A 27,367-nucleotide genomic window follows, 5' to 3' on the forward strand; every position below is an offset into this window, starting at 1 on the left:
TGTGGTGAAGTTTATAAAAACCAATTTATGAAACTGCACCCATATTTTAAATAAATATAGATTATAAATACGACAAGTCAGATGCTAAAACTAGAATTTTTTATAACAGAATTCCTATTTTAGCACGGATAAATGTACTATTTTTTTCTTTTTTTCTGCGTCAACATAATATAACATTTGCTTTATTTTTTGAAATCTTCAAATGCTTTTTAAATGTTTTCGACATTTTGAAATATTGCGCAAATATAATTACTATATTTGAGATTATTTTAGACCACTGATTAAATGATTAGGGTAAAAGTGGACCTAATTGAATATATTAATGTTTACGTATGTAAAGCTCATATCGGAATCCTCAAAAGCCCGGTCAATTGATTCTAATATATCTAGTAAAAAGTAATGACAAATTTGAATGACTAAGTAATAATAATACAGTAGTAGCAAAGTAAAGTACAACCTTACTGCTGCACAAAATGCCCCTCGTTCAGAACATTTAGATTTGTACCAATTCCAATTCCATTGTATTACACTTTAATTCCTTCACTGCCAGCATAAGATTAATTATAAAAAATGACATTAATACCCAGTGGTGCTCGCATGAACATTTGAACTGCTAAGAAAATTTTGACATTAAATTTTTGTTATGAGTTCTAACCACTGGGCCACCTCGTCCCCTATACATAAGCAATGTAAAATAAACCGTGTACTATTTTAGAACATATTTTATTAGAGATCCGACATTTTGTAAAAGCAATCTGCAAATGTAATCCAACCCTTGTGAGTGTGTATTGTTCCAGCCGAAGTTTCCGCTTCAATTTCTACGATAGTCCACGCAATTGCTTCAAAGATCTCTCCCAGATGTCGCGAGAAGATAAACAAAACATTTTATTGCTAGAGCGTTTAAGTGGTTCATGCCATTGGTCCTGGTATCGGAAGCATAAGGAGCGATGTTTTTTTATATTTAGGTAAATAAAAACTCTAATTTATTGGCTAGTTTTTTTACTCTTGAGAAATATCAATTTAATAAGTTTGCCATTTTACGAGTCTAAAACGTATAAATTAGAATATAAACAAAAACTTATCGAGTAGTCGTTTTTTATCATTAATCTAATTAAAGTAATTAAATTTCGACGCCGTATACACATTAGTCATGAATAATCTTCTATGACTTGAGATTAGTATAATTATGAAAACAAAAAAGTGTTTTTTTTTTAAATTATATTTATGGTACTTCACACTTACTATATGTTTCACGACAATGTTATGTTGAATGTTTATGCGAAATAACATACTACAGAACCGTATTACAGTCAAGATTACTAATAACAAAAGTGAAATATCTAAACGCAAGATTCGGTGGACAGATAGCCCTAGAATTAACCCTTTTCAAGGCTCGATGCTGTCTCATTTAAGTATTATTAAATTTTACAACACCATTATTTAACTAAAATATAAATATGATTCAGCCCTGGACTTCAATGAACAGGGCAATTTCGGGACAGTTATTTGATCAAATTATTCTAAAAGACCCCTGTAATTGGCCTTTGAATGAGGTAATATTTTGAATAGAAGTAGAATCTCGTTTAATTTTGATTAAAATATCAGAGATATGAAACGTTACTGCGATATTGATGGCATTATTTAATCCATAGAATATCCAAAGTTATTTAAAATTGACAATAATATGTAGATATATAAGTTAAATTTAACTAGTAATTCCTAAAGACCCTTAAAAAAAGCAGTTTTTTTGGGGAAAATATAAACCATTGAGTATTGAGAATTTAATTAAATAGTTTTGTTCTTTTTGTGCTGAAAACCTTTTCGCCTTAACCTACTTTTATGAATTAAAAATACTCGTTTATTTTGAGAAGGATCTTCTATAAATAATACGATTAATATATATTTTTCTTATAAAAATAAACTTATTATTTACTTTCTTAACTTTATGTATATGTATATTTATGTTCTAATTTTAATATTTTTTCTCTCTTTTGAAATATTTACCTACTAAATCTAAAGTCTCTTACTATTGGAATACTTAATGATGTTAGCTTGCATCCGATATCAATAAATTAGAAATGGCATCAAAATTAGAAAAATATTTTTTATATACCAAATATAAATCTGAACACAGGCTTTTATTCTGACAAATGACTGCTCAAACGAAGCTTAAACGCAGTTTAGCTTACAAATGTCATTTGAAAGTGATTTAGGGCCGTATATAACTAAATTTGTGAAAATCCGTTAAAATCCGGTTTCGAAATGGATACTAAATTTTTAGGTTGTCTATAAATGTTTCAACTAGTTTCAGGGGTTCTTTTATAGTTAAGGAACTAATTCATAGCCTAATATAAAACGTAAATACTTTGGGTTTCCTAATAAGCAAAAGTGGACTGTGATAATATATTATTACGTCATAACTAATCATATTATTAGATATTATAAAACAAATAAACCCTGCGTCTGTATGTAGGGTTGAACGCGATAAACTCAAAAGCTATCGAACAGATGTTCAAAAAATTAGATATTGTGTAAAACTTAAGAAATATTTAAAATCTGAGCAACATGATCCATTTTTGACAAGACAGCCTGACAACTGTTTTGAGACAACTGTTGGATAGAGAATAAATAACCACAAATATAATTGATGAGAGTGTATTAATAACTTCATAGTTTTATTAAAGGAAAGCAGGAAACTTATATTATTTCCAATTCCTTTTCTAATGCATGCTTAATATTCTCTCAACTAATGCTCGATTTTATTCAATAATAAATCAGAGAAGAATCTTTGACATCATCAAATAACAGAAGATATTATATATATCTAATACCGTATGTTAGACTAGCTGGACCAATCACCTTTAACGTTTTTATTTGATATAAATTGAAGAGTTTTTTCTATAATCTTAAAATAACTTAATTTTCTTAAACTGGAATAAAACCCTTTCCAAGTGATTAAAAGTAAATGTCTGTTTATTTTCAGTGCTCTTTTTTATGGATATTAGTTTTCTCTTTAATTCTATAATTAGTATAAAACCAAATAACTTCTCGCCCCTGTTTATATCTTCTAAACTACTTCGCGGATATTGATACGGTTTTCACTTATCGAAGGATAGTACGAGTATATATCATTTGAAAATATTTTGCATAAATAGCGGAACTATGACGTTGTTTCATAAAAAAAATATCAGATTTCGTATATTTACATAGATAATCTTAAGAGATACCTTCCTTCAAATATTGTGTTATAAAATTGTAGGTCTACTAAAAATACCTGCAGGAAGTCTGCGTTTGCATGACAAACAGCTATGATGAGTGTAGACAATAGATGATATTCTATAATTATAATCAATATTTTTTTTCTATTAACGATTGGAATAAAACAATTAGTTATTTGCGAAATCATTTGTTGCAATTATTATTAATTATTTTTCTGACCAATTTTGATCTGTTTCGCAATGAAATTACAACTCAAACCAAATATCGATAACATAATAAATAAATAAACGTTATGAAATAAACGCATTTACCTAATATTGTCTTACTGATAAATTGCACCCGTGCGAATCTGGTCGGATTACAAGTAAATGAATAAATTATAATAGGTTTTTAGCATTTTTAGAAGCAAAAAATAGTCAAATCTGTTCTGTATCTGTTGAATATTAATAAAAATGAATATAATTTCAAATGTTTGATATTATTTAGAATTCCAGTATGCGGGAATAATAACCATAATATCTTTTAGTAACAGTTCGTAAATATTATTAGAGAGTTATTAATTCCGTTAAAAATATATATTAAAAGTTTTATAATATTAATGTATGAACATTACTCAAATTCAAATAAACAAATGTATTACAGATTTTCACAAACATAGGATGATGATAAATTATTGTAAATATAAATTGAATAAATATTACATTCCAATATAATTTATGACTTGACATTTTGAAGTGGGTATAATTCCGAACTTAAACATATATGTGAGTCATTTTATTATCTTGTTTCCAATTACATCTTGTGCTTATTTAAAATAATAAGCGGCTTTAATATTTAGTAACTATGAGCATTTTATTTAAATTAGTAACTTCTTAATATACAATCTATTATTACAATTACTTAGAATTATTACAGGTTTTTGTTTCAAAATCTTTCCAATTGTCTCTTTAATGACCTATTATTATATAAACTCACGTGATATAAAGGTACATGGAGATAGTGAATATGTAGACAAAGCGAAGTTGTCCCGGCGACGGTTAATGGCGGCACACAATAACGTGTTGGAGATAATCTGTTGGCCTAATAAAGGGGTCTTACGTCGTTACTATATGTAAATATATAGTATAGAGTTGAGTCAAATTATCCCAGATGCTGTATGAGTATATAGATCATAACACAAGTGTTCAATATGTAACTTAAGCATCATCATTATCACTGCATATTATAAAACAAAGTCACTTACCGCTGTCTGACTCTATGTATGCTTAGATCTTTAAAATTACACAACGGATTTTGATGCGGTTTTTTTAATAGATAGATTGACACAAGAGGAAGGTTTTTATGTTTAATACATATAAAATATAGTTCAGAAACACTAAACATTTTAGAGGTTTCTAAAGTGATCTAACTCTTAGGTATCCCAAAGAGTAATACACAATACCCATTTTTTATCCTTTACTTTTTTAAAGAAATAATGGCAAATTTTCGAAGCGATTTTAAGCAATACAGAATTAATCCTTATCCAATTAAGTATTTTATATACATTGTGCATTTAATGTAGATCAATATGGCCTTCACAGCATGTAATTTAAATGAATATTTTCGAAGATATTACAGATTTAAAACGCAGGGACATAGCGGTTTGTATTATCTAATGACTGAAAAACTGTGAACGTTGTGGCATTCTGTAGTATATTTAGTATCAGCATTGCACTCGTGCGAAGCCGAGCTGGGTTGCTAGTTAAAAATATATATTAGTTTCTTGTAGTACAGAAAATAACAAAAAACGATCGTAAATTTATACAGGACTCAAATATTTTAGACGACTTGCTTTTATCATGATGTGAGCTTAAAATTATTCAATGCTCGTTGGGTTACTCTGTCATAGTTATTCTTAGTGCTCAATAATGTATGAGAATACTTTTATAATATAATATAACAGGTTTTATTTTTGATTCTCTTGCATTGATATCCAATCCAAGCTATATTAAATATTACAAGTTTCTATCTCGCCACATCTAGATAATAAACTATTCCAAAATTTAATCTTTATAGACGTTGCCCAAAGTGAGTTAAAAAAAACCGTAATAGTATCGGGAAATAAGTGATATATCTTAAACTAGTATTAATTATATTTTTATTTAAAAATATGTATTTATTTGTTGCGCGCTCAAAATCCTTGGAAAAAAAGTTTATCGTGTAGGAGATTACTGTCAATTTTTTTTAATTACGATTATATTTTCGTCTAATAACGCTTTATTCTCTATAAAGCCTTTGCAGACACAAGCAACGACTAGGTATAAATATTTCAATACAATTTTTTGTGCAATCTGTTTTGGGTGCGACCTGGTCTGCCTATAACGTTTACTTACTGAATTACTCATGACTTTATAATAGCTTGTAATTATAGAATACCCATATAATATCGTTAAGCGTTAGACTCTATATTGTACTACCAGACAACATAAACAGACGTGAATATTTAATACATCTACAGCAAAAAATATAATTTTAAAATAAACTGAGTCAAAAGGGAATATCTCCTAAATGTTTTTTGGACCAAATCAGATCTATTACAAAAACTTTTAGGTTCCATAAAGAGATTGTAATAAAAAAATAAACTCTAGAAGCTATTGGGCATTTATATTAATACACTGTATGTTTATCAAAGTATTTAATGGAGATATTCACAGCTCTCATGAGCGCCCTCATATCTACGCTCCGTTGAACGCGAGTCGACAAACCACACTCTGAAACATTGTATAATAATATAGAATCAACTAATTGAAGTATTTTCATGCATTCAAGCTTTACGAGGTTAAGTATTTGAATATAGTAAGTTACTCATATATCACATGTACGTTAATCCATGATGAAAATACCGCACGAGAATGTTCATCCAAATTAAACAATATTTCTATCTACGATTAACTAACTGTAATTTAGTTATATGTATTTTAATTTTATGTATATCTAATTATATTATCTATATAATGTGTAATAAAATAATTTTATTTTTAAGTGTTTTAAAAAATAGTCATGAAAGCCCGCATGTGAAGCCTCAGTGAATTTGGTTCGACAAACCGCTCTGAAAAGAACTAATTAAAAGATTTAAATGCGCAACTGTATCGCTGAAAACGTTGAGTACCGACCTGTTTAATTCGCGTATAAAAGTTTTTTATTATCAATTTCAATTTGATTGTAACTAAACACCAGCTGAAATTTTATTTGACGAATCTTTAGCGTCGAAAAGTAAAAGGGAACTGTTTTTAACGCAAATTTCGTTGTGATAATTTTTCTCGTTGCCCCAGCGCAAATTCAATTTTGCAAATTAGATTCGGTTTCGATTTTGAAAATAAAAATGTAGTCATATTTCCACGCTTTCCGGGTTTCCAAGTCAATTAGCAGGTTCTATTAGAATGTAGGCTCATGCCAACAAGTCTACTTGTGTTAGTATTTTATATTTGCACTCACTTATGCGTTTCCTCGTCACACATATTTTAAGGGTTACGTGGCACATCCTTCGAGTAAATGAGAATATTAACTCCATGAAACTTTGTCGAATTTGCAATTAGAAGCTGATTATATTTTCATACATTTTGATTATGATTTTTTTTATATTGAAATATAATATTGCATAGCTGGGCTTGCAATGTTGTATTTAATTTGGAAATCAAATAATCAATAGCATTATTCATTTTAGTATAAAATGTATATACAAGGCGTACTCATATACATATTCTTAAAATCAAATAAATAATCATATTTTTCATAAATATCTCATATACAGTCACGACCCATTAAATTTTTAACTTATGTATTTTTAGTATAAGTACGGATGCGCTGTCTTAAAGAAGTATTTATATCGAGTAATCGAATAACATTAGTTAGTTCTTAGGGTATATACCTAGCCCGGTCAATCTAGACATTCGGTGATACATAAACTTACAACAAGCTGATAATTGGTGAAATTGTTCAAAATATAATTATATAAATAAAATGTTGCAGTTCCCTACCATTCCTGTGTAAATTGTTTTTATTCAAGGTCAATGGTCAATAAAATGAGTTTATCGCGATTTTCAGCAAAACGGTAAGTTTTATCATAAAAATACTTTAAGCAAAAATTGTAGATAATAAAATTATCTTCAAAAAGTGATATTACGATTCAAAAAATTATAAACGTCATAATATTCACACGTTTCGACGCCACTCTATGAGGTAGTGTACTTAGCAAGTTTTTTTTAACGTGGTTCCCCAGTAGGCCTATTCCACAAGTCAGGTATGATGTCCTGTTTAATTTGTAACTATTGTAATTGTATTTTTATTTGTATCTATTAACCAAGATGGAAAATCAGTGTGAGAAAGAGATATAGTTTTGGTGCATGTTATTAATTATGATGAATATTGAGATACTTTGAGCTGCACGTGTTATATTTTATGCTTTAAAATGCTACCACTGTCTGTACGTAATCGGAAATCGTAATCGGAATACTAGGTTTTGATCAGAATTCTATTATGATTTGATTAAACGTGTATCGGCAGAAAGTGCTTTTATAGTCATTTTTGAAGTTCGAAAATATTCTAGTAAGTGGTATAATTAATTCCGAATTTCAACCAAGTTTAACCTGATAACGTCAAAACTTCATTAATCAGAAGTTTTTTAAAAAAATATAATAATTAAATAGAAAATATTTTGAAAAATATTCCAGACACAATAGAAATCATAAGTTTTTTACCGAAAAGATCGAGGTGTATCAAATTTGACACTATTAAAGATTATGTTGAGGAGGAGTGCAAAAAGCTAATACTTTTATTAAATATGCATTAGAAATACACTAAAATGATAATAAAAAACATTACACACACTACGATACGTTTAACACACACACGTTTATGGATATAATATTGAATATGAAACATTTTTCATAGTTTACGTCCATACTGACAGTGACATCGCACGCCATGTTAAAGATGAAAATCAATGAATTTTAATTTTTTTATTGTAGTAGTGCACGGTATAGTCCAGTTGAGCTTCATTTTTCCTACGTATCTTTTGAATCAACTCATATAATATTTTATTAGCAACGATTTGCGGTCGAATTTCGACCAATGGGCGACCACTAGTTAAAATAATAATATATTTGACTGTCGAAATATGTCAACGGTTCATTGACCTCGTATTGACTTCTGCGCCAAACTATTAGCCGATATAAGTTTTAGCCGCCCATTTTATATTGTCATTGGTTTCATTTATACGCAAGAAAATAAAATTTACTCGTTCCCGTTGTAATACGTATTGACATTAAAAAGTAATAGCCGGGCTCTGTTCAATAGAATCTATTTTCCAAGCTGGCAGTAGCTCCATATAAAAGCCGACAGATTTAAGATGTCAATTTAAAATCTTCCTTTCTTTAAAGTAATAAAGGATACGGTAGTGTGTGTGTGTTCCTGAAAATTAATAGGTAAATAGATACATAAAACCGTTAAATAAGGTCATACTTTGTCCTGAAGTTCCATGAAGATAGCATCTGAATTTCTTGGACGTACTTTGGCCCAAGTACCTAAAGCAGTTTGGTCAGTATGGCGCATGCTATTTTGGTTTCCTTAGTGCAAATAGAATGAGCTTGTTTAATGCGCCCTTGCCACGTTGCCAGAGATATATTATAGTTTCAGGACTTACATAATTGAACAGCTCACATGATTATCAAGGACGGTAAAATAATATGATCACGTTGAAAAATAATTCGTGAATTAATCTTGATAATATAAAGTTCTATAAATAAATAAAAAATACTTTACACGAAATTTGTGTTTGATAACAATGAAATACGGCTTAGGGCATACCTATACCATTTTTTTTCTTTGTTATTTTTTTTTTAATTTTTCCTGTTCTGACTGTCATATGTTTGTGTGTTTTGGTAATAAAGTGCATATGATACATTATAATTATCTTATGGTTAACGGTAGCTTTGTGACGTAAATTTTGATAATATATATATTTTTTTGATAATATACTCTATAAATTTTGGTATTTTACTAATAAAATATTTTAAAATCGTTTCATTTGCTTATTTCTCACATTTTATAATAATTTGAATTCAGTAAATTATATTATTGATAAAGTCAACAATCATACTATATACCAAGGTTAAACTAATTATATTATTGCTCAAAAAATTTTCAAAGCCTTACTTATTCTATGACAAGCATGTTTTGTTACTGGTACAAATATTGTTTACACTAAGGACTGTAAGGAATCCACTGTATCTTGAACTGTTTAAAAAATGTAAGTATTTGTAGAATTTCAACTGGATAACACATTTATTACATTTAGGGTGATGCTAGGTATCCAGTATTATATACTAATAATACTAGACTTACTTGGTGGTAGGGCTTTGTGTTATCCCACCTGGGAAGGTATTACCCACTCATCAGATGTTCTACTACCAAACAGCAGAACGCATTATATGTGTACTGTTTGAAGAGTGAGCCATCATCTTCGTAATCAGCCTATATAATCTGAAGGGTGAGTGAGCCAATGTAACTACAGATACAAGGGACATAACATGTTAGTTCTCAAGGTTGATGGCACGTTGGCGATGTAAGGAATGGTTAATATTTCTTACAGTGCCAATGTCTATGGGCGCTGGTATCCACTTACTTTCAGGTGGAACAATAGCTCGTGCGCCTATAATAAAAAAAAAAACACTAGACGCATTAACTAGATGTGATGTAACTGTAATTGAACAATAATTGAAAATATCAAGGGATATAAATATAAAAAAAAAACATTTTCATGAGTATATCATACAATATTGTATACGATTGAAATAAAACCTTTAAAAGTCAATACTTTATGATAAATACGTTGAAGACGACTATCTCATCCATATATATTAGGTTAGGTGACGTGTAAACGCGAAAGGTAAATAGAAATAAAACCGTTCGCAAGGAAAATATAAAATGAAAATTCAACTCTATTATAGACGAACTCAAACATTTTCACACAATTTTTCTTAGTGTTTAATTATTGTTGTGGTAAAGAACGAATAGAAGAAAATAAATCGAGGTTAAAAAAACTGATGACGTAACACAATTAAATTTCAAATTTCTTTACAAATATTTCTTTTGAGTTTACCTTAATGGTTTGCTCATCAGGACAACGTACCTTATAAAATATAAGAAAATTTAGCGACTAATGCTCGCGGCTTGCGTTTTACAGGTGCGTATTAAAGTAACCTATGTCCTTCCTTGGAGTTCATGCTTGCTTCATACTAAATTTCAACAAATTCGAAATGGTTAAACCGTTAAAAAGCAACAGACAGCCAGACAGAGTTACTTTCACATTTATAATATGAGTATTGTATTATTTTTAAATCAATATTTGGTTCTTATTATGTATCTATAGATGTTTTGGTTCATTTTATTCGTTTTTCTGAATCACGCTATCCTTTGGCAAAAGAAATAATGTAAGACAAGTAATACAAATTAATAAATTGTCCCCACCGACTACGTCCTGAGCTGAGGTGCGATCTCATAGGAGACACCCTCAGGACGAACGTCTCTCTCGATTCTGAAAGGGCTCAAACTTCAAGACTCAGTCTAGTACTCGCTCCAACGCCCGGTGACACTGTAAAGGCCACTAGGACCAACAGCACGACTACAAACAGACACAAAAAAAATATTGTCTTTTATTTTGGGAACGAGTGATGTTTTATTCGAGTATAGATTGTATTTAGTACATTGTACTGGGGATGCAATCGCATCTCTTATATGGCGGTATTCAGATGCGCACGTAATTTCCCTGCACTATCTACCCAGTAATATATTCTGCACGTTGCTGCATGCATGGGTGTTACGATGAAAAAGCAATGTATTATTGTTATTTGAATATTTATAACCGTATATAATAATGGTGTAGTTTGCAACGTTGTCCTTGGATTTTTTTCAAGCAATTGCAATTTTATTCGTGCAAAAAATAATTATTAAAATAGGTTTCCAATCAGCAAAGATATGAATTAAAAAAAGACAGTCAGTTTGATGATCGCGTCTTTTTGTACGGGTAAATTGCCTACAACATTTTCGAAAAGTCTTACAAGCAAGAAGTTTTCCGCAGTCAATATTTTAAATATTTATTCAAAAAACATTTTTTTTATATTAGCATTAAATTAAAATACTTATTGTAATTATATAATTTAATATGAATGAATTGTGAATAGTTGATTACTTTATTAAATAATCATATTATATATTAATTTAGTGGTACTATAAATAAGTCAAAGGTACAAAAGAAGTTCTCTTGTCAAACTTCGATCAACTCTTGTAGTTTTATTTCTTCTTTCCATAAAAAGTTTCATTTGAAACAGAAATTTATTATCGACAATAATAAGTGCGCTTCAGAATATTTGAATGGCTCTTGCGGTTTCATAATTACAATGACAATGAAATTGAATTTTCAATTCGAGTGATCTGATTTTAGAATTCCCGTAAAGTCTATTTCAAATATGAATTCGAAAAATACTGTTCGATTAAAACTGTCTAAACAAAGTTTCGAGTATACGGACACTTAAGTTAGTGCTTCCTTTATATCCAACGATCTCAGTCGATTTTCATTTTGCGTTATTGTATGTAAATTTTTATCGCAAACACCTCGAGGGAAATTTGTAATAAAGTGTTTTATAAGATACAAGAAAAAGTAAATATCAACTAGAAAAGAGATTATGCATTTTAACACGTACTAAAGAAAAAACCTACCGTTGAAGTTGTTGCTTATTACACGATGTTGTGCAGCCGGAAAAGTTATATTTATCAATTTGTACGTATAAGATATTATAGTAGTTTTAAGCCGAGATGATCCAGTGTTTTTCTTTTCTAATAAATCATCAACCACAGGATCATAGTTAGGAATGATCCATAGTTAGTTAGGATTACAGCCCGTGCCTATTTCTACATAATTCTTTTGATTTTTTTTTCATCATTTAATATGCATTAAATTACAGTATTATAGCAGTATTCCTTATGTAAATTATATTATTACAATACTATAACTATTCTACAACTGGGTTTCCCCTCTGCTGGAGGACATAATGTTCGGAGTCATATTGTTTTTTTTTCAAACGGGAGTCTTATTACAGTAACTTTTTTTTGTTATTTGTCTATAGTTTTGGACTTAATGTTAATAATTCTTATGTAGATAATAACTTTTTTTAATTCTATCCAGTGGTTAGAATACATAAATTTTAACCGAATATTACGGGCAAAAGCAGGGAAAGCAGTAAATTTACACGTGTTTATTTTAGTGTTAAGAATTCGTATCGTGCTTGTCGGTAAAAGAAAATATCCATTCTTTTTAAAAGGGTAGGAGGGCTAAGGCCAGCAGTTGGCTAATACTTTTACTATTACTAGGTCAAACAAGTTATAACTTAACACATTCATACATCAAAGCGATATTAACCCAGTGACATCACATATAATTATAAAAATACAAGACTTATTGTTGAACCATATTATGTGATTTTTATAATTGGTAAACTACTTTTACTGCCATGCTCCACTCGTGGTCCTTTCAATGACTCATTAAATTTAGAAAGATTGATCTTACGCATTCCCACACTCACGAGTACAAGGCTATCCCAGTGACCGTCCTTGCTTGGAATAAGACTGGCGCACTCATGATTCGACGCTTATCAAAAAAATACTGTTAAGCGTTTCCCTCGTGACTTGCTGGAGTACCCACTATAAACAGCGCTACCCACACCGTGCTTCAGACATAACGGAATCGGAACTGGTTCAAATTGGCTTAAACTACAAAACTATTTTTTATTTATTTTTTGTAATAATTAATTTATTAAATATAATATGAATTTTTCAGATGACAATATGATTAGATTAGCAAATGCAAATTATTTTTCTAAAGAAGTATGTAATTTTTTATAAATATATCTATAAAAAAATTCTTAATACGAATGGCATCATAACGTGCCTAAGAAATATCGCAAATATTTCTCGGAAATAAAGCAGTTTGAGTTATAAAATGCTTACGTTCACAGCATCTGGTAGTGATTGACGTAATAATTGGACGGAGCAGATCTGATGTATACTTTATAGCTACAAATGTAGGTCATTCTTATATTATATATATATGAGTGACGTATTATTAAAGTATATTTTTTCCGTTAGCTGTAGTATACGTGCCCATACGGATTCAGCTCTGCTCTGCTATTAGGATTAATAGCTTGGTAACATTCTAGAAGATTGATATAAATAGCATATAAGATAAACAAAAACTATAGTGATTAATGTAGTTATATAATAATATATTTGCGACGATAGGAAAGTAACTACAAAATAAATTCACGAGTTCACAGCGGAACAATGGTACCAGTATATTGTACTCCTTTACTTTTGTACAGAGAATTTGTTGCGAAAATTTAACTTTGTAAAGTTCAAAATTAAACTATCTTTTGTTCAAATTTCAAAGTTTATTTTATACAGAGTTTGCCAATTTTGTTCACCAAGATTTTCGATTCAGAACATACGTAGGTCGCGCGTATCGCAAGGGTAATTTTGATAATATATGAACGCAAACATCAGCCGTATATTTTCCTTTATCATAGAACAGGTAAGGTAGACATCGCAATCTACAATAGCATGACCCAAAGGGCCTCTATAACAACTTTATAAGAGAATTTGAAATATGAAAATTATCGCTTAACTTAGAATACAGAGTATGGAATTGAGTGAGTAGCTTCTAATACGCGATTATATCGAATGATCCCTTTAATCTTCGGTGCAAAAGATAAGTGTGACTCTGGCGTCGTAACTCATAAATATATGAAATAATTCTGATTTAGTTCTTTGATGTTGTTGTTTTGTATTCTATATCTAATTGAAAATATGTTCAGCTGTTATCTGTTTGTTCAGTTGATATCAACAGCTCTTTTATAGTTGTGGAAGATATATGAGCAATATTTACTGGTCTCATCAATGATTTTAGTTACATATATTACTATAACATGAAAAACCTGGTCTGCTTAATCGTTTCAAATCACTACGATACCCAACTTTTCTACAATATCAGCAGAGTTATCATGTTCAGTTTTTTTTCAGTTGTTTTGTTACCAAATCCTACATATATATACTTTTATAATAAGCAGCGAAAACAGTACTGGCCACTTAAGTAGAGATTTGGAGGTAAATTTATACGCTACTCCATTGCATTGGATTTAATGGGAATATATTAATTATAAACATGATTTTTCCTTAAACATATCCTTAAGATATTTTCTTATATCATCGAACATGTATTTATTTGTATTTATCATGAAAATTCAACTGTGTCTTCGTTTGACACGGAGGTGTTATCCATGAATAAAGTTTTTAATGGAAAATTAAAGTGTATTTTAAAGTCTATCTGGTATGTGTATGACTCCTAGTTGAAATGATAATTATTTTATTAAAATAATTATCGTTTTAATGCTATTATTCATTGCACATACTGAACGAGCGTCTAAAATCTCCTTGTCTAAGGAAAACATATTGGAACCAATTGCGTTCGTACTGAGTATAAGAACACGTTAATGTTACCGGCGTAAGCGGTTACTTTTTTTTTTTACAAGAGCAATGCCTGTTTTTTTTAGGAATTACTATTATCTTTATTTATGCCTTTAATCAACGACGACGGCGTGGGGGCGAGAGTAGCCCGAGGGATCAGCGTTGGCTTGCGATTTTTGTATCGCCAGGGTACCGATAAGCCGTTGCGTTATTAATACTTTGACTTCAATTTGATGATCTCATTAGGACTTATATAGACGATTTATAATTTTTAATATATTTCATAATTTTTAAAATAGATTTTTTTACGTTTAGTTTATATTACTAGATTCTCACTGGTAGAGAATTGGTTAATATAAAATATTTATATATTGAAAGACAAATATTTGCTATAGGAATGCATTGAGGACAAAAATACAATCATTCATTTTTATTAATTAAGATAATAATTACGTTTAAAGCGTAAAACGAAACTGTTAAAGTTAGTGCAAGATTTTTCATTTCTTTCAAGAACTTTAATACAATAATGAAACACTTCTATATGAGTTTCTGTTCTGTACGGCAAGTATGTGGCGATAATATTGTGGAAGTTTATTTAGAGAGCGGAAGGTTCCTTTATTAGCCCAACAGATTATCCCACCCGTTATTGCGTGCCGCCATTAACTATCGAAACTTCGCTTTGTCTTTATGAACAATTTCTCCTTTATTTATCTCTGTATGAAGTTTATCTACAAGGTTTTAAAAAAAGTAAAAGAAAATGTATGGATACGCCAGTAAAATATCGAAGTCAATAAAATCCTCTAAAATGGTATTTGATTAAAGTTTTTGTTTATTTAGGATTACCGACATGATAAACAGTAATCATTAAAAATCATTATAAATAATTTTTAATATACAGAATAAGGTTAACAGTTGCCATACGGTAACCACGACATATAAAAGACTTGCTAAGCATCTTAAATGATAAATAAATAAGAATACTATTTGAGAAAATAATAAAATATAATTATGTGGTTTACAATAAGAATAAAGAAAATATAATTAATAGAATTGTATTACAACTGTAATGTTACAAACATCTACATGATAAAAAAGGATTAACTTGTGTAATTATTAATTTGTAAATGACATATTAAATAGTTAAAAGTCATACTATTCATAACTTATCTATAACTAACAGACTAAAAAAACGATTTATACCCTTAAATGACAACAAATTATCATAATAGATATATATAGATTTATTACATTTTTTTGAATTTGCACAACTATAGACTAATGTCGCCATGTAGAAAATCATCTATCCCTATACTTAACAATAATAAATAATAAAAGGAAAAAAAAAGTTGGCGTAGAGGAGAATTTTAGTGAGCACAATGACTTTTAGTAGTCATAGTCAATCTGAGGCTTTGAATATTGTAATTAGGTCACCGAACGCAACATTTCCTGACCATACCGCAACTAGAGACTAAGTCCGGGTCGGACATAAAGTAAGAGATCTTATCATTTTGGAACTTTACAGCGAAGAATCGCCCTGAGCGCTTGTCACTGATTTTACTGTCTAAATGGTATTTTGAAATGGAGTGTGCCTTTTTTAAATCTCTACTTAGAAAACAATCATTCAAGCTTATCTTGCAACCACGATTCTTATTTAAGATATATTTTATGTTTGTATGTGTTACTACAGACAATAATAAATTGTGATCTTTAAATTTCTGGGATTTTGATATTTTAAATGTCAAAGCAGATTCGTTGACGTGGATATCAAATGTCCTAATAAACTTTTTCGGTAAGTAATATTAAATATTTTTAATCATTGATAGACAAATGAAATATAAAGTGCATTAGCGCTGTAAAAAATATTTAAATTCTTTTATTTATTCAAAACGTATTCAAAGAGGACGCGATTTGTCCCTTTTATGCTTAACGGAGCGTCATTATGCGGGAGTTTGTACAAAAACTATGTCTTTAAATATATTAATTAAATTCTTCTTTACAAAAACGTAAAATTTACAGTCGTAACTAATGTCGCATGTTCTATTGTAAGCCGATTGCACTTGGCCATGTCGGTTCGATGTTTTAAGCATCGTGAACGAAAACATCATGAGGAAACTTGCATGTGTCTAATTTCAATGGAAATCTGCTACATGGACATTAACTAACCCGTATTGGAGCGGCGTGTTGGAATAGGCTTCTAATTTGTTCCTCAAAAGGGAGAGGAGGCCTTAGCCCAGCAGTGAGATATTTACTGTTTCATTGTACGTAATGTAAAAAAAAATCTATCATTATTTTACATAATTAGATTATTACGATTGTGTAATATAAAGTATCAACCGTAATGAGCCATTGACGTTGTAAAACGTGATGAATATTAGGAACGAAAGAGGCTTTGGAAGAAGGTAATGGTATATTAGAGAGGAGTGAGTGCTCTGAGGGTAAAATAATGGTTTGAACCCGCCAATTTAGTCCATCACATTTAGTCCACTATCGCATACTGTGACATGAAACGTCTGCTCCAGATGTGCCCCAGTAACAATCGGGCAGCGGCCTCAAATTATATGTCTTTATTTGATTCTCCATTATTTTCACCATAAAATGTGCTTGAGCTTGTTAGTTTAGGTAGGTGGTAAGATGTTAAAACCAATTTTTTTTGGGTTTATGCAATCCCGACAGGATAGGTAACACCTACTCATCATATATTCTACCGCCATACATCAATATTTAATATTGTTGTGTTCCGGTTTGAAGGGTGAGTAAGCCAGTGTAACTACAGACACAAAGGACACAACATCTTAGATCCCATGATTGGTAGCACATTGGTGATATGAGGAATGATTAAAATTATTTACACTTATCATCAGGTGGTCCATTTGCCTGTCCAATGACATTAAAAAGCACAAGTAATCTCAAGGTCAAGGTCATCTCTTGGAGTCGAATAATAATAATGGTAATACACTCATTCAACCTTCTGCGCAAAATCCCGCATGGAATTTATGTAAAAATGTTATTTATGAAACTATAAATTATTTGTAGTTGTAGTTTCGAATCATGGAATCATGGTTCTGCACGTGTAAGTGAATATTTATTATTTTAAACGAAATATAAATTAAAAATAATAAAGCATGAGTGCGTGTAACTTGCAAAAAATTCAACAAATAATTGCTCCCGCAGTTCGTTTGCATCGAAAATTTCTCCTGCCTTTTGTTGGCATTTATTTACGTTGAAAAGAAGATAATGAAATTGTTGAGAGGGATTTGTCCGTATGAAATTAAAATAAAACAAATTCTTCTTACATTACAGTACACGCTATTTAATTTAACTAAAATACTACGTTGTATTTTTAATTTAGTTAATCGGAAATTTCTTTATACTTTGCGAGGTTTCAGCGACTGACACGTACTTGAATCATAAAATGGTAGAGTTTCACATTTAATTAACGTTCAAAGAGTTAATACGATATAGCTTTGAAGAACTTACTTTTTTTTTAATTTAATTTAGACTAGCACTTTACCCCATTTGGCACTGACAATTCATAAATAAAAAACACACCAAGCAGTGAGAAAATGTTCAAACATTTGATATAAAATGTTACGTTCCCTGACCTGTAATTCGACTGGCTCACTCACCATTCAAACCAGAACTCATTATAATAAGTAGTATTGATGTTACGAGGTAGAATAAACAAGAACAAACCAAAGGAGCGTGGAACGGTTCAAAGAATGCTAAAAGCATTTGTTCGTTGAATTGCAATTACGATTCTTATCGGATAATTTGAATTGATCTTACCGACAACTGGTTTTAAATTATGTTTTACAACTTTCCGTATATAATGACGAAGTCCATTTTTATATTCTGTAAGATTTCACGCGGTCGTAGGGGTTTGCGCGAGCTTAAGTGGTACCATATACGTACACGTGTACGTAACCGCGGCAAGTAAGTTATAATGAATACTTCTAATAGTTTTATTCTATGGGCATGGTAATCAATTACCATAAAGTGTCTATTAAATAAAACATATAATATAATATATTAATAAGACAATAAAAATACCGTGTATAATACGTTGTCCGCGGCAGCGTTCGTGTTTTAGGGGCTAGTCATCATGTGTTCGACGTTAAAAAGTAGAGTGTCCTTTCTTGAAGTTCAAGTTTTCTAGATTTCAAACTTCATCAAATTTGGTTTAGTGGTTTATGCATGAAAGAGCAATAGACAGACAGAGTTCCTTTCGCAATTATGATATTAGTATATACCTATCGATTTGTATTAAAACTTTTATAGGTAATACGAAATTTTTAGTTTAAAAAATGTAATCATTATATAATACTGCAATAAACACTTATTGTGTTTAACTCTCTCTAGCGTAGCTCAGAAGAGTTCAACAAGCAAACATAATAGATTATGATAATATTGGCTGAAATAAATCATGTAGAATAAACAAAAACCTCATTACACGACTTATTTTTGATACACACCTCTCCAATAACCTTATCTTTATACTCTTGTGGAAAGTTATGTTATATTTTATATTTCTATATGCAAGAGAACAATATTTCTTTATAAAGGAATTATTAAAATGAAAGCCATAAATATATCAAAATAAAAATTAAAAATAGTTACTCTACAATTCATGACTGCGGGGAATGTTGTCAAGAATGCTAGCAGTCTTTTCCCCGTTGACTCGCAATTCCGATTCTCTGGGCAAAAATGAGCCAGCCCTCCTGTCATCAGTGGAGGCAATAATTCGAGATGTTATACTTTTAATTAAGGTTTGTGCACTACTACTAAGGTTTCAACTGTCGCTATATGCATAATATTCTGTCATAGATTCACTTGATTTTAAATTGTTCATGTATGTTCTGTCACGTATTTTACGTAATGACATTAATTATTCATTAGGCTCGACCTCATTTCTAGAGTGCTTACTTCAGGTATATGTTTGAACGTACCGTGCTATAATGTGATACTTGTAAAGCTTTAAACTTAAGTATAAACGGTCATTGAGACGGTCTGATAGATTATAGATTAAATATTTAGTAAACAAAGCTAGTTGACTAGCCACTATACTACGGGTCTAGCTAATAAGACCTCAGACCTTTAGGTTTTATATATAAGCTCCTGTTCTGGCCACAAAAAAAAAAATACCCCGCAGTCTCAAACTTGACAGTTTAGCATGGCGTCGGGAAATTATGAATAGCTCTTGATTCTGCGCCTTGTCTTTTTCCATCTGATTATGAAACTAAGAGCATAGACGTTGCTCTTTTGTTTGCACAGAGTTTGTTTTGTCTTGTGCACTATAATTATATGTCCTGTGCAGTTGCCGAAATTGCTAGGTTTGGGATTCAGACGCATTTGTCCTGTTGTTTACTCTGAGAAGTGCTTTTGTTATAATATAATAATTATAATAATATATGCTATTCAAGGAATAATAAAAAAATAGTTTTTGTTTATTTGAATATATTTAACATTTATAATTATAAATTTGAAATAAACATGAAAAAGATTTAGTTATAAATTTTGTGATACAAAAAGGTGATTTTTATTGAAATTTCAGATATTTTGTCTGATAGTTATCGCTTTAGCCTTAGTTTGTTCATTTTGGGAATAAAAAATATCCAATATATAGGGAATTTAAAATAAAATTTATTTTAATGAAATAATAAAAACAATAATAAATTTATTGTGTAGCTATCAGCTGAGTTTTGAATTAATTTTATTCCGGAAATTGGCAAAGTTTTGGCGAAATTTGGCATTATACGCATTACATTTTACGTTTTAAATCAAGTTTTAAAGAGTTTTTTTTTTATAACTACAATTATTAAATGTTTACAATTTAACGTAATTATATTCATAAGACTTCTAAGACTTTCATAAAAAACTTCATAAGAACCACTGAGATCATGAAATAATCACAATTTTGAATAAAAATATAATCTTAGTACATCATTTAAAAATTTGACTAATTTAATCATACGGAACAAAATGAGTTCTCCAGGATTTTTTCGATAGCTGTTTGTATAAATGATTCCCTTGGCACAATTTTATTCTCTTTTTGTTAATAAGAATAATGTAACGGGTATTCTTGCAAGAAAATACCGATTCTATTATGAAACGAAAATACAAAAACTCGGAAGTTGATTAAATTCATATGTAGGTACGTTTATTTTTAGTGATTGCATATTTGCTTTTAACATTTGTAATAATTTCAGTTATGAATAATTCATTAATTTTAATTGTGTTTCACATAAATATTGAAATGACATTGCAAAAATATAAAGTGTGATTCACCTTTTGAGTTTTTAATATATGGAAAAATCATTTAGTTACTCGTTAGCGACTTTTTTCACATAAAATAGTCAAAATTTGAAAATCACCAACAAAATCCTATCACATTACGTACGGAATTCAATTTATTATATATATCTCTCTCTCTTTTCCGTATGCTTCATTACTGAAGGTCGTGCTTGTCCTGAAATCCTTTTACCGATGTGTCGACTAGCTTCCTCCACACCACTCTGTCCTCAGCTATTCTCAGGGCAGTCGGAGTATTGAGTCCCGTTATATTTTTAATCTGGTCGGACCAGCGGGTAGGTAGTCGACTGCGTTCGGTTTTCCCTACTACAACCAGTTTATCCAGACCGTCTGGTTGTCTCCGGGCAATATGACCAAAATATCTTAGAACTCGTTCGTAACATATAGGGGATATAGTGGATTATATATACGTATGCCAATTGAATTCACTTAGTAAAATATTAGTTTATTTGCGATAGGTTTCTGTACAAGCGACCCTGTGACAAAAAATTGTGACAGCTATTTTTGGTGTTTTAGATTACAATAATTTAAATACCAAATACCTTGTATCATTTTTATTCATAACGGTGGTTTTATTTCGTTAATTATAACAATTAAGAGCGACTTAGCCTATCTTAAATAATGAGCTAGTTAGGAGCCGAGCCAAGTACCTGGCGGCCCTCATTACCAACCTAATTTAAACACGGACCAAGTATACAGTATGCATTAAAGTTTTAGCTGATGTTGCATTGTCTATGGTTATATTACATACATAAAAGTACATCTGGGCCATTATGTCCAGGTTATTTATTATAATTAAATATTTTACCGAAAAAGCTAATTTTTCACTATTCCATCAACAGTTGTACAAAATTCCATTAAGTTTTTTTTAAAGTGAATTCATCAATCAAGCACCTAAACACACATAAGGTCCATTTAATTTAAGTGACAATCCACAAGCATTCCGAAGGAGGGTTGGCATTAGGCAAGCTACCGCTGTACCGCTGTAAAAGTATGCCAAATTATTTAACGTTACAAACTGCGTCAACCCTGAATAAATGAAATAGTAGTAATGATAATGATGAATGTTTAAAATTAAATGAAACTATTATATTTTACTTATATTAAGTATTTAATGGTTTTTATTGTCAGTACTTCAACGTTAGTGATAAAATATTATCATCGTCGAAATTAAATTTTTAATCACATAATTAAATAAGATTTATGATTTTATATTAGTTTTACGTTTGCCTTTAAACACGTCAAGGCGAATATACGCTTGTTGGGTGCCGCTTACTTAACATTCTAATTTTTTAATTGTTTCATGTAGTCCAGCTAATTACTTTAAGTTTACCAATTACTTTATCAAATAGTAATTTACAAAATATGAGTAAGTTGTATTTCGTATTATGACTTATGAAACTTTTATATTATTTTATTTAGTTTATTTTATCGTTCCAGGTTAATAAAATATATGTTATCACTGAAAACGCACTGGAGCGGAGCTTCACATTTAAACTAGTTTGTTATAAATGATTACAACAACAATAGCATTAAAATATGCATGTAGATTTAGTATAATTTTCACAAATATAACGTTGAATTCATTTCATTATTTACGTTCGGTAATTAAAAATGGATTCATCGTAAATATTCGGAACAAAGAGAAACTTCGTTGAGTGCGCGTCACGTAATTTCTGGGATTACGACAATTTTCGAAATGCTTGTGATGAATAAAATAAAAACCCTTGAAAAAAATATAACAATGTACTGGTACGACGTGTAAAGACGAATTACTCTTTGTATGTGATTATTAAAAAAGAATGACTACCGAGTTTCATCTCACTAGAAACTACGTTGCGAACCGGCGGTAATGTTACATTTAAATTTTTGTAAAATGACGGTTAAAAAGTTCTCGTGAAAGCACATTTAAATATCTTAAACAAATTTTCAATTTTAAGTTTTTTCTTCTTTGTGAATAATCTTTATTTTATTAGTGCGAAGTGTTAAGACTGGTAGTAAGTCTAGTCATTTTTTTATATGTATAAATAAAGATTATTCACAATGATATTTTTTAAACTATGCGATACAAACATTCGCTAACTGATTTATGAGCTCTTACCTCACGCCCAACATATTTTTTAAAATATTTTCTAATATTTATAAAATTATTGATAATTAACACTTTGTGTTCATTAAATTAAAATAAAGTTGTCGTTAAGTACTCCGTTTTTTTTAACATTTAATTATGGTTAATTTGAGTTATCTATAAAAGTTAGTTAGTTACTTTTAAATTTTGAATAGAAGTTTTGAATATCTACAAATACGATGTTTTTATTTATCTGTTATAATTTTAAGATAGATTTTATTGTAAAACATATTAACATACTATATAGCATTTGTTCGACCTGGATATTAAATTAAAATAATATAAAGGTTTGATAGAAATTGCATCTGTAGTTTTTACGTGAGTCATTAGAAATTATACAAGCAAACAGAAAACTTATTATCATATACCTATAATTACATATTGTGAATTACTGTTATAGGTGTATATTAAATTTTGTCCGAACCATAAACTACCTTAAATAATCTGAACTCTCATACCATCGTATACAATGACTGTGCTAGGAATATGTCAGCCAAAAGATATCCTTTATACTAAGAAGTATGAGAATATTCCCACTAGACCGTTCCGTCAACGACCAGAGCCATCGCGGGCGCGTAGAGTCAACCATTCTCGGCGGGAAAATTTTCCCGGTTTCATGTGCATAGCTCACAACGGTGTTTCAGGAGAAGAAAATATAAACAATATATTTTTAGGGTTTCGTACTTCTAAAGGAAAAAAAGGAACTTTTACTTCTTTGTCCGTTTGTTCGTCAAGACCCTTTTTATCAGGAACGTCTAGAGATTTAAAGCCAACACTAAATCTACGTTATCAAAAGATATGGCCGTTTATGTCACGTTTCCCAGCATAAATATAGAAATAAAAAACCGAATACAGTAAATTTGTAACATCAGTGTATTTTTCAGTATTGTCTATTGGTACGGAACCCTCAGTACGCGACTCGCAATTGCCCGTTTTTTAATGTACAACTGATAAGGATGACACGTTATGAACGGGTGTGTTACGCTATTGAAACGTTGCCCACTAGGGGCATAGTAGTTCGTATTCGTGGCACGGTCATGGTATGTTTGTCAATTGTGTAATAGACAAACTATGTTTTAGAAAAAAAAAAGACCAACCGTTGTTACGTTAAAGCCGAGATGGCCCAGTGGATAGAGCGCGTGCATCTTAACCGATGATTTCGGGTTCAAACCCAGGCAGGCACCACTAAATTTTCATGTGCTTAATTTGTGTTTATAATTCATCTCGTGCTCGGCGGTGAAGGAAAACATCGTGAGGAAACCTGCATGTGTCTAATTTCAACGAAATTCTGCCACATGTGTATTCCACCAACCCGCATTGGAGCAGCGTGGTGGAATATGCTCCATACCTTCTCCTCAAAGGGAGAGGAGGCCTTAGCCCAGCAGTGGGAAATTTACAGGCTGTTTATGTTATTTATGTTATTTTATGTTGTTACGTTGCTGCTAATCAATACGAAGTTAGAAATAATTTTTACTGTTCATGACTTCTACTAAAGTTTCATTTTAAAGTGAATTTTAGAGCACAAAAGAGCGCTGTCTGTTTGCGGAAATCTCTAGAATTATAAAGAAATATTCTTTAGAGTGGAAAGTCCGATCTAGTTGCGTCCGTTCCGCGCCATCGTTTATTTATGTCTAAGTTAGTTTCATTGTATTCGAAAATAGTTCCTCCTTGAATGTTCTTGTGAACATTTCAAATAGGTATTTAAGTCACGAATCATGAGTTACTAGTGCAACATTTGTAAACGATATAAAATATCGTCTTATAAGGTTTAGTGGTGTTAGGGTGGCTTCATTTTTCGGACGGAGTATAAGAATTGTGATTCAACGAATAAGTGACATTCTTGCTACCATTCCAGTAGGTCATGATTTGCTAAGTTGTTATTTTGAATCTTGATTCTTATCAATTATTGAATTTCTAAAATATCCTAATGGATTCTGTTCCTAATGGATCAATTCATTTCAATGTTTTTTTTTTTAAATAATATCTTAATAAAAGTTTAGTATAATTCAACCGAAAGATATTCATAAATTACTCTTCTATAAATATATATTTTGTATTATAATTTAAAATCTATATATGTAATATATGTTATAAACGAATAGGTATGAAGTAAAAGCCCGTTTCTATAAATGAAGTATATTTAAAAAATGAATTAAAAACATCATAATATCTGAGCACGGGTCTCCTTTCCTGTTAAGGAAATACTGTTTTAAGCCACGCTGCCATTGCGGTTTGGCGGATATACATATTTAAACAAAACTTCCGACAAATGCAGTTTAGCTTTACCACAGAGCGCGAGATTAAACGCTAAGATAAAATCTCGTAAAAGTTAGCGCCCATTATTAGAAATGTAGTTAAGCCCTTTATGTACACGAGAATGTTTTCGGGCTTATCATACTATTGTATAATGTTTCGATTGACACCTAAATGTATTTATGCTATAAGTAAATAAGATGTCGATGACCTAATAAATATTTTGATTGAAAGTAGCAGGGAAATATAATTAAGTTGATCATGAGGCTAATTTATATCTGTAGTTGTTATATTTTCCTTGGTATAAGGGCATTGTGCAAGTATCACCATCTACCAAATAACTGTTTAGATATTCTACTGCTAAACAACAATACTTAGATTTTTTGTGGTCCGGTTGAATGGTGAGTGAGCCGGAGTAACTGCAGACGCAAGGTACATAATATTTAGCTCCTAAGGTTTGTGGTGCATTGGTGTGATGTAAAGAATGGTAAATATTTCTTATAGAGGATATTATGTCTGTGGTGAGTCTTCTTGAGACACAGCTTTTACAAATAAAAAACAACATCATGAAGAAGCCATAATATTATGTTGTAGAATTATCCTACAACATGTATATCATAATATACTATTACGAAACCCGTATGTTAACAATTTTTTATGACTTCCTTAGCGCATAATAAATAATAGTGCGGCAGTGTGTGCGTAAACATAAGTACAATTTTTGAACTCTCGCTCTAAGAACCCGATAGGAATACGAAACGAACGAGAAGCGTAGAACTGACGACTTAACAGGTTTTCCGAGTACAGTCGCATTAAAAATGCCAAATTTCAAATTTCAAGCTATTACTGAGATTTTTTAGAACGCAATGGACCAATCCGGAGATCGAAAACAGAATCTTGGGATATGAGGATTTATAAAATAACTACTAGATCAACAAATTGGGTTTTCCTTAAAAGGATATTTACGAAATTAAAAAATTACAGGCTGTTGACTATATTTCTTAGTAAGTTCATCTGTTATGTTCAAGTAAAAAGGTGGAAATAAATCACTGTCTACCTTAACGTAGTGTTAGTTCTTAACCTTTTTGTTTCGCTGAATTATTCATATGCTTGAGTATTGAGAAAACAATTACTTCGGCCGAAACTTTAAACCGTGGCACTGATTAAATATTTGTGACATAATGTTACTTTTACATACTTATCTATCTTTTATTTATGATTTATTGATAACTAACCTCATTTCAAAAAGAATATTTTTCTAGCGATTTTATAACGAATTTTTTAATTAAAGTCGTTTAAGGATAATTAAATAAACTTGAGATAAATTATAAATTACCCCTTTGTAAAATAAAGACACCATATTTTTTATATAATAAACAATAGAAAGATAGTACTGAGTCCTACATTTAGAATAATAAAATAATTTAACAATATAAAACACATAATTCAACAAACATAAATAAATATCGTCATCAAGACCAACATGTACAGCTTGTAAATTTCCCACTGCTGAGATAAGGGCTCCTCTTCCTTTGAGGAGAAGGTTTGGAGCATATTCTAGCAGCTCGAATGCGGGTTGGTGGATTCACATGTGACAGAATTTCGTTGAAATTAGACACATGCAGGTTTCCTCACGATGTTTTCCTTCACCGCCGAGCACGAGATGAATTGTAAACACGAATTAAGCACATGAAAATTCAGTTGTGCTTTCCTGGGTTTGAACCCGTAATTAAGGTTAAGATGTAAGCGTTCTAACCACTGGCCCATCTCCGCTGTCATCTCATCTCATCGAGATCAGTTTTTAGTTAATTAATTTTAAGCACAGTTATATAATTAAAATATTTATTATCAGTATAAAATATAATAAATATATAAATCAGTATAGAGTGCGGTGATTACGAAAAC

This window comes from Vanessa tameamea, chromosome 10 (assembly GCF_037043105.1).
Source record: "Vanessa tameamea isolate UH-Manoa-2023 chromosome 10, ilVanTame1 primary haplotype, whole genome shotgun sequence".
NCBI classification, from domain to species: domain Eukaryota; kingdom Metazoa; phylum Arthropoda; class Insecta; order Lepidoptera; family Nymphalidae; genus Vanessa; species Vanessa tameamea.